The following is a 9,983-nucleotide window of genomic DNA, read 5'->3' on the forward strand; positions in this document are numbered from 1 at the left end:
ATATATATATATATATATGCTTATATATATATAAGCTTTGTTTCCTTTTTGTCTTCTTATCTTCAATATTTTTCCTCCTTTTTTTCTTTTTATACCAGTGATTGAACTTGGGTCCTTGCTATTGCAAGGCACGCCACCGAATTGCTGAGCTATATCCCTGGCCTTCTTGTTATTTCTTATTATACATTTTCTTCCCCATTTACACCTTCAGTTTCTCACACCAGAGAAAAAATTCAGCATTTGCACATGGGTGCCCAATTTATTTCACTTTAGTGTATCACCTCAGTGTGCCTCAATTTAGGTACAAATGTCTCTAGTTTCTCATTTTTATGGGTGCGTTGTACTCCATTCTATTAAAAAATCAGGTTTTCTTTATCCAGTGTTCAGTTTATGGGCAATTGGGCTGTTTCCAAGTTTTAACTATTACAAAGTGTGCCACTATGGACACAGGTGCACATATATCACTATGATATGATTCTTTGCATTCTTTTAGGAAGATACACAGAATAGGGCTCTCTGGGTTCACTGGGACCTCTAACTCTAGATTTTGAGGTTTCTGCATTCTGATTTCCACAGATGTTGCACCAGTCTACACTCCGCCAACAGTGGATAAGTGTCCCTTCCTCCCTACAGTTCTGCCAGCATTTCTTATTGGTTGATTTTTTGATGGCAGCCATTCCTTTTGGAGTGAGATGGAGTCTGTTGTTTTCATCTGCATCTCAAATGACAAGTGATGTTGAATATTGGATTTTTTTCATGGTTATTTGCTGCTTCTACGTCTTCTTCTGAGAATTGTCTGTTCATTTCATTTGCCCAGTTTTGAATAAGGTGTTTCAATTTGTGATTCTGAATTTTAAAAATTTCTTTATATCTTCAGGATGGTAGTCCTTTGTCTGATGAATAACTAATAAAATTTTTTCCCACATTGTGTGTTGTTTCTTAGAATTGTTGTTGTTGTTCTTCTTCCTCTTCCTCCTCCTCTTCCTCTTCCTCCTCTTCCTCTTCCTCTTCCTCTTCCTCTTCCTCTTCCTCTTCCTCTTCCTCTTCTTTTTCTTCTTCTTCTTCTTCTTCTTCTTCTTCTTCTTCTTCTTCTTCTTCTTCTTCTTCTTCTTCCTCTTCCTCTTCTTCCTCCTCCTCCTCCTCCTCCTCTTCTTCCACCCCTTTTTCTTCCACTTCCTCTTCCCATTCTCCTTCTTCTCCTTCTATGTTCTTCTTTTTGCCAGGTATCTAAGTCAGAACTTTGCACTTGCAAGGCAGCTGGTGGCAACACTGAACTACATCCCTGGCCCTAGAGCAGAAGCATTTCAGTAAGATGAGATCTCAGTTGTTGATTCTTAGAGCCAATTCTTCTCATACTGAGGTTTTGCTCATAAAGTCTTTTCCTGTGCCATTGTTTTCAAGAGTTCTAACTAACCTGGCTTACATCAGGCTTAGGGTTTATGTTTTGACATTTAGATCCTCTTCAATTTTAGTTTATTGCATGTTGACAGATATGGGTCTAATTTTAAATGTTGGCAGGTCGAACTCCAGGGTTTCCAGCACCATTTATTAAAAAGTTAATCTTTCCTCAGACGAGGCTATTTGGCTCCTTTGACAAAGATGAGGTGGCTGAGGCTGTCTGGAGTTGTTTCTGCATCTTCTAAAATGTGGCATTGATCCTTGGGTGTGTTGCTTTGACACTAACATGCTGTTTTTGTCACAGTGGCTTTGTAGTACCTTTTCAAAATGGGGAGTGTGTTAGCCCCTACCTTGTCTTTGTTGCCTGGAATTTCTCTTGCTGTTTTACATCTGTTTTGGTTCCAAATGAATTTTTTATTTACTTTCTCTAGTTCTGTGAAATATATGAAATATACTGTTGGGATTTCAATTGGGATTACATTGAACCTATATAGCAGTTTTGGAAGTGGGGCTATTTTTGCTATACTGGTTCTTCCCACGCAGGAGCAAGAGATGTCTCTCTATTTTCTGATTTGCTCTTCAATCTCCTTTTCAGATTGCTGTAGTTTTCAAGGTAGAGGACTTTTACTTCCTTAGATTGATTCACATATATTTCTTTTTTTTTTTTTTTGGATGATATTGTGAAAGTCATTGTTTCCCCAGTTTCTCTTTCAGTGAATCTGTTATCTGTGTACAAGAACATTACTGATTTTTTGAGGGTTGTCCTTGTATCCAGCTACTCTACTGAATTTGGTTATTAAGTTTAGAAGAATTTTGGAGGAATTTTTGGGGTCTTTTATGTAGAGTATCATTCCATGAACAAAAGTGACTGTTTAAATTCTTCCTTTCCTATCTATATTCCTTTTATTTCTTTCACTTGTCTAATTGCTGTGACTGTTTCCAGAACTCTACTGAATAGGAGTTGTTATAGTGGACATCCTTTTCCTGTTCCTGCTTTTAGTGTAAAAGTTTTCAGTTTTTGACCATTTGATGTTATTTTGACAGTTTGTTTTTCATAGCATTTATCATGTTTGGATAAAGACTATTTATTCCAATTTTCTGTTGGGTATTTATCCCGAATGTGTGTTGGATTTTGTTGAATGTTTTCTCTGCATCTATTGAATAATTGTTTGATTTTTGTCCTTTTCCCTGTTAATATAGTGTATTACCCTTATTGATTTATATATATTGAACAATACTTGCATTCCTGCAATGATTCGAACTAGGTCTCGGTGCGTGATCTTCTTGATGACTCTCTGGATATCTTATGGAGGATTTTTCCATCTAAAACACTGAACTACATCCCTGGCCCTAGAGCAGAAGCATTTCAGTAAGATGAGATCTCAGTTGTTGATTCTTAGAGCCAATTCTTCTCATACTGAGGTTTTGCTCATAAAGTCTTTTCCTGTGCCATTGTTTTCAAGAGTTCTAACTAACCTGGCTTACATCAGGCTTAGGGTTTATGTTTTGACATTTAGATCCTCTTCAATTTTAGTTTATTGCATGTTGACAGATATGGGTCTAATTTTAAATGTTGGCAGGTCGAACTCCAGGGTTTCCAGCACCATTTATTAAAAAGTTAATCTTTCCTCAGACGAGGCTATTTGGCTCCTTTGACAAAGATGAGGTGGCTGAGGCTGTCTGGAGTTGTTTCTGCATCTTCTAAAATGTGGCATTGATCCTTGGGTGTGTTGCTTTGACACTAACATGCTGTTTTTGTCACAGTGGCTTTGTAGTACCTTTTCAAAATGGGGAGTGTGTTAGCCCCTACCTTGTCTTTGTTGCCTGGAATTTCTCTTGCTGTTTTACATCTGTTTTGGTTCCAAATGAATTTTTTATTTACTTTCTCTAGTTCTGTGAAATATATGAAATATACTGTTGGGATTTCAATTGGGATTACATTGAACCTATATAGCAGTTTTGGAAGTGGGGCTATTTTTGCTATACTGGTTCTTCCCACGCAGGAGCAAGAGATGTCTCTCTATTTTCTGATTTGCTCTTCAATCTCCTTTTCAGATTGCTGTAGTTTTCAAGGTAGAGGACTTTTACTTCCTTAGATTGATTCACATATATTTCTTTTTTTTTTTTGGATGATATTGTGAAAGTCATTGTTTCCCCAGTTTCTCTTTCAGTGAATCTGTTATCTGTGTACAAGAACATTACTGATTTTTTGAGGGTTGTCCTTGTATCCAGCTACTCTACTGAATTTGGTTATTAAGTTTAGAAGAATTTTGGAGGAATTTTTGGGGTCTTTTATGTAGAGTATCATTCCATGAACAAAAGTGACTGTTTAAATTCTTCCTTTCCTATCTATATTCCTTTTATTTCTTTCACTTGCCTAATTGCTGTGACTGTTTCCAGAACTCTACTGAATAGGAGTAGTTATAGTGGACATCGTTTTCCTGTTCCTGCTCTTAGTGTAAAAGTTTTCAGTTTTTGATCATTTGATATTATTTTGACAGTTTGTTTTTCATAGCATTTATCATGTTTGGATAAAGACTATTTATTCCAATTTTCTGTTGGGTATTTATCCCGAATGTGTGTTGGATTTTGTTGAATGTTTTCTCTGAATCTATTGAGATAATTGTTTGATTTTTGTCCTTGTCTCTGTTAATATAGTGTATTACCCTTATTGATTTATATATATTGAACAATACTAGCATTCCTGCAATGATTCGAACTAGGTCTCGGTGCGTGATCTTCTTGATGACTCTCTGGATATCTTATGGAGGATTTTTCCATCTATTTTCATTAGAGTGATTGGGCTGTAATTCTCTTTTTTGGTTGGATCTTTCTGTGCTTTCTGCTTGCTTGCAAGAAAGTATTAGCAGTTTTTCTTCCTTTTTGATTTCATTTAATATTTTGAGAAGTAGTGGCATTAACTCTTCCCTATTTCTTTTTTATAGATTTCAACAGTGAAGCAATCAGGACCTGGGCTTTATTTGTTAGTAAGTATTTAATTATGTTTTCAAATTCATTGATTGATATTGGAGTTTTTAGAATTTTGGGGGGTGGAACACTTGGTAGACATTTATTAGGTCCATTTGTTCAAAACTTTGGTTCAGTTCTAGTGCTTTGTTGCTGATTTTTTGTCTAAATGATCTGTTACAGTGGAGTATTGAGGTCCCCCACTATAATTGTATTAGTGCTTATTTGGCTTTTCGTGTCAATTAATATTTGTTTTATATAGTTGGATGCAGTACTGTTTGGTGCATATATATTCATGATTGTCATTTTTTCCTGTTGAATTGTTCCTTTTACAATGATAAAGTGATATTCTCTGTTTCTCTCCATTAGTTTTGGTTTGAAATACTCTTTGCAAATAAAATAGCTACCCCTGCTTTTTTACAGGTTCCTGTTCATGGAGAATTATTTTCATCCTTTTATTTTCAGTGTATGATTTTTTTTTTTTGAGACTGGATCTCACTATGTAGTTGAGACTGACCTGCAACTGACTGTGTAAGCTGGTCATGAACTCACAGCAATCCTCTTGCCTCAGCCTCCCAAATGTTGGGATTACAGTCCTGTGCCACCAAACCTGGCTAATGAATTTCTTTTTGAATTAGATCTGTTTCTTGTATGCAATACATTTTTGGATCTTGATTCTGAATCCATTCTGTAAGTGTAATTATTTTGATCAATGAATTGAGGCCATTAGCAGTGATGGTTATCACTGTTACGTATTGACTTATCATTGACATGATATTTTCCTATTGTTGGCTACTTTATTTATTTATTTTTTATTTTTTGCCTTTTCCATTTAATTTCTTGCCTTGATATCTTTCTCTACTTGGCCACATGTTGTTTTGACCTTCATTGTCTTTTCCTAGGATATTGTTTAGAATTGTTTGGTGTACAGAATTGGTATTTATAAAGTTTCTCATGTTTTCTTTGTTGTGGAAGTATCTTATTTCCCTGTTATTTTGAAATATAGTGTTGCTTGCTATATCAATCGGGGATGGAGGGATTTTTTTGTGGGTGTCTGTGTGCTTGGAATACTTCACTCCAGACTATCCTTGATTTGAAGTTTTGTTTTGAAAAGTCTGCTGCCATTCTGATGGGCTTTACTTTGTATGTGATTTGTTTCTTTTCTCTGACTGCTTGTGGTATTTTGTTCTTCTGTTGGGTTTCTGAGATCTTGTCTTTTATACTTCTAGGTGTAGATTTTTTTTTTATCATGAAAGGCTCGAGTCCTTATTTGCCTAACTGATCTGTACATCAAATTGTTTTCCACTTCTTGGGAAGCTTTCTGCCTTTACATCTTTCATGAGTTTTTTTTTTTTTTTAATGTCAACTGTACTTTCTCTTGATTTTTTTTTCATTGACTCATAACAGTCTGATGTTATTTTTCTTTGCCTCATCTAGCAACTGCTGGATCGATTTCTCATGGCCTCTTCCTAATTTCAAGAAATATCTCTTCATGATCACTAACCCTCAATCCTGTCTTTTATATCTGATAACCTATCTTCACAATGGCTCATTCTGCCACAAATATTTTCAATGTAGTTTTATATCTCCTTGATATTTGTTTGAATCTGCTTCATGGATTTCATTTATTTTCTATGCTGGGCATGTATGGTTTCCATTTCTTTCCTGTGGTGAGCATTCATTTCTTCCATCATGGTTCTGATCTCATCTAATTTTAAATTTTATTTCTGTCTAAAAGAGGAAGAGGAAATGGGAAGGGTAGGGGAAAGAAAAGAAGGGAATGAAATCAATATGAGAAAATGAAAAAAAAAAGGAAACAAAGTCTTGGTAGATGGGGATAGAGTGAGGATTTGGAGGGAGGGTGGGGGATCAGAAAAAAGATCCAAATTTCCAATAAAGAATATCATTATGTTGTAAATATTAAGGGTACCAATAAAATCAATGAAAAAATTATTTCTGTCCTACAAACTCTAATCATGTCTTTCATTCTGCTTACCATCTCTGTAGTCATCTGGGAAATTATTTTTCTTTTGAATTTTTCTAGAGCCTCATTCACCTGTTTTGTTACTTCCTGTTTTATCAGTTCAGTCTTTCCAGGTGGTTGATCACCAGAATTTTCCAACTTGTTGTCCATAGGTATTGCTTTTCCTGAGCTAGGATTCTGCTTTTGTGCCTTCTTTAGGGGTCTTCTCATTTCTATTTTTTTTGAAAATGTTTTTGCATCAATTACTAGGTTGATACTTCTATATTGCTTTTGTGAGTAGCTTTACTGCTGGTATTTAGGAATCTTAAGGAATGACTGCTTCTCAGAGGTGACTTTCAAGTATAGCTGGTCTTTTGGTTTTGAGTATCTCATGACTATTAGGAAATCTCAGTTTCTGTATTCCAGAGAGGACAATTGATTAGATCAATCATGACACTTTGGTACAAGTAATACAATCGACACCAACAATAGCATCAAACAGTGTTTAGCAAATGACAAATTGTGGTAGTTATTAGTCTGTCACTTTTAACCGGGTGAACTGGATCAAAATTGAGAAACAGCCTTGAAATGTGTTTGCAGTAAATAAGCGCTTCACTATAGTAAATTTACCCTCTGGGATGAGGATTTAGAAGGAGTTGGGGAGGAAGGGATAGAGAGATAGAAGAAGAGGGAAAGGATAGAAGTGAGGCTGGAGGACACAGGAAGATCATGCAAACTTTGCAAAAGTGCTGTAGGCAGGAGGAAAAGACAGAGGGAAGTAAAAAAGACAATAACAGAACAAACTAATAGCACCAAAGAAGCTAGAAATTGTATTCACTTTCCTGTGAAATGAGAGCAATCAAGAAAAGAAAAGAGATAAAATCCAAAATATGATGGGATCACAAACTAGAAAAGAGAGAAATGAAGAATAAGAGGGAAAAAATAGAAGAAAAAGTTTTAAATTACCAACAACAAAAAAATCCCTTTCAGTATATGTCTCTGCTGCAGTGGTAGACAATTTGGGCAGCAGTGTGCACATCTAAGTTTACTAGTCTCAGCAAGTCAGCCCCTGTCCACTGAGATTCAGGCTGATTTCTGGCTGCAAGGTACAAGTTGAGCTGTGTGACCTCCTGCCAGATTGAACACTGGTAGATTCTCCTGCAGGTTTTAGCTACCCTTCTGCAGAAATGAGTCTGGGTTCCTATGGTAGGTACTGATCCTACTAACTTACTAAGCAATGTGGTCAGGTATAACTTAATTGAGAAAGTTTCTTCACTCTCCCAGAGGGCTTCAGTTTTCATCATGAGGCCTAAGAGAGGCCCTCTGTTGTCCTGAGCTATGTTTTTGAGCTCTTAAGAATGGCCTCATGGCCCAGCCTCCTTTGATTGCAGATCTAGGTCCTGAAGTGTGGCCCTTGGTGATGCAGGGGTGTGGCCAGGGGGTCTGGAGCCACTGGCCTCTGCACCATGATGCAGGTTCAGTGGGAGTGCACCTGGGAATGTGAAAAGGTGTGGAAGTGGCTCAAGTGGATTCTAATTAATTCCATTCACATCACATGGGAATCTCTGAGAGGCGTAAAGATCTGCTGAGTCCAAAGGGATTGATTTTGTCAATTTTCCTCAGCAAGAATTGCATCAGAGAAGCCAAATTGAGTACAAGTTCATTCCTGGTTATGTCATATCCTGAGAAGGGTAGAAATTATTGGATAGAATACTTTTTACTACTTTGTCTATTAGGTATTTGTGAACATGTGTAAACATGTGTGTGCTGGCCCTGAACAAAGCACTATACTGTATCCCTTTAATCAGATTGACTGAACTCCATAACCATAATTGAACATCTAAGCCTTGGATCCACATAAACAGGTCACAAAGGATTTATTTTTTGCCCTTTGCATGTACATGACTATTGCTTTTGAAGTACCAATCTTTGGCAAGTAACCACACTGTAGAATAATTATTTCTATATATTTCCACATAGATTCTCCAAGCCTAATTCTTATGCTGTATACTAGGGATAATAATAAAATTTTACTAATATGTTAAAGAATAAATTAAGAAAGAGTTGCAAATACATATAACTAAACAAGGTACTATGAAAAGATTTCATTTTAAAGATGAGAAGACAGAATGCATAAGCACAAGAAAAATAGAGAAATTCAAAATCCTGTATTGGAGATTTTAATATTCTACACTTAATATTAATTTTATGTCTCATGGTGTTTAGAGCAAATATTTAAAAATTAATTTACTTATAATTTATGAAGTAGAATATATAATGGATGACAACAAAGTGTTTTGAAAGAGAAATACAATAAAATGTACTTAAAACACCAAACTAAATTTCAGTAAAATATGTCAACAGGCCTTAAATTTTGAAGAATCTCTAGTAGGCACTGGTCTGCAGAGCTAACTTTCATCATCTCTCTCATTTGCTTTTGAGATAATTCATAAAAATTCTTCATTTCTGCCCAGAATAACTTCCTGAGTACGAGTACAATTATGAAATTAAATTCTTTTTGTATGAAATTATGGTGGTAATTCTGATGATGGAGCAAGAAGGTGAGATACAGAGGAAATGTCTCATTAAATGTATTCATGTTTTAGTTGTTTGGAAACTGACCTCTGACTTGTACTTGACATAGCCAGTCCTTCTCTGGTGAACTGAGCTTTCTGGCTTCTTCATCACCATGGAGACCAAGGGGAAAGGTATGTGGAGCAACTCAGAGAGTTTTTGGATCCAATGACACTCTTATGTTAGTTACTAGTAAATAAATTGAGCTAATATCAAGAGATTTCAGATTTATAATTGTGGAAGAAGTATTATTCATGTATAAAAGAATTTCACAGGGTTTTATAGAATTATTAAGTCATCATCATATGGTGGACTTTTGTAGCTTTAGACTTTTGAGAAATGCTGGAGATCTTTTGCAGTGCATTAATGGAGGTTGTGGTGTGCATGCTGGGTGCTATTAGTATTTCATTGAGATCGGACAAGTGCTGGTAAGTACTGTCAAATGCCCAGAATAGATGTCTCAACAAGAGCTTAGGTAGCACAGAGAGCCACAAGGCTGAGTTTGAGCTACTCTGGGCAAGGAGAGACAATGAAATTTGTCTCATCTCCAGGAGGTCAAAATTAAACTTTTCTGGTTCCCTGGTCTGTTATCTTATTTGGCCAAGTTGAGTCACCTTAGTGAAACTTTCAATTCTGTGGTCATAATGCACCAATATTGGCCAATATGCACCTATTACTTCGTTCTTAGTTTCATTCAAGTCAGTGTCTTTTAGAAAGGAAAAGCAGGCTAGTATTAAATAATTGCTTTTGCTTCTTAGACATTTTGTAAGAAAAGTAGTTTAGTGACAACCATAAAGTTTGTATGCTATAAGCAATAATAAATCACTTGTGAATTTTATCACATCCTAGACTGTAAAAATGAAAATTGCATTACTATAAGATTACTGACATTGTGAAATGGGAAGAAAGGGGCTAAAGGTGTAGGGAAGGTGGGATGGGTAGTGGAAGGGTAATAAGGGCAAAGAAAAAAATGTGAGATAATGAAAAGATGTAAATAAAGTGTTTGTAGATGGGGAGGGGAGGAGGGGGGTGATGGGAGGGTAGGGAAAAGGGGAAAAATGAGAACCAAGACCTGTTATGT

This window comes from Fukomys damarensis, unplaced genomic scaffold, assembly GCF_012274545.1.
Source record: "Fukomys damarensis isolate Sample0158 unplaced genomic scaffold, DMR_v1.0_HiC HiC_scaffold_10, whole genome shotgun sequence".
NCBI classification, from domain to species: Eukaryota; Metazoa; Chordata; class Mammalia; order Rodentia; family Bathyergidae; genus Fukomys; species Fukomys damarensis.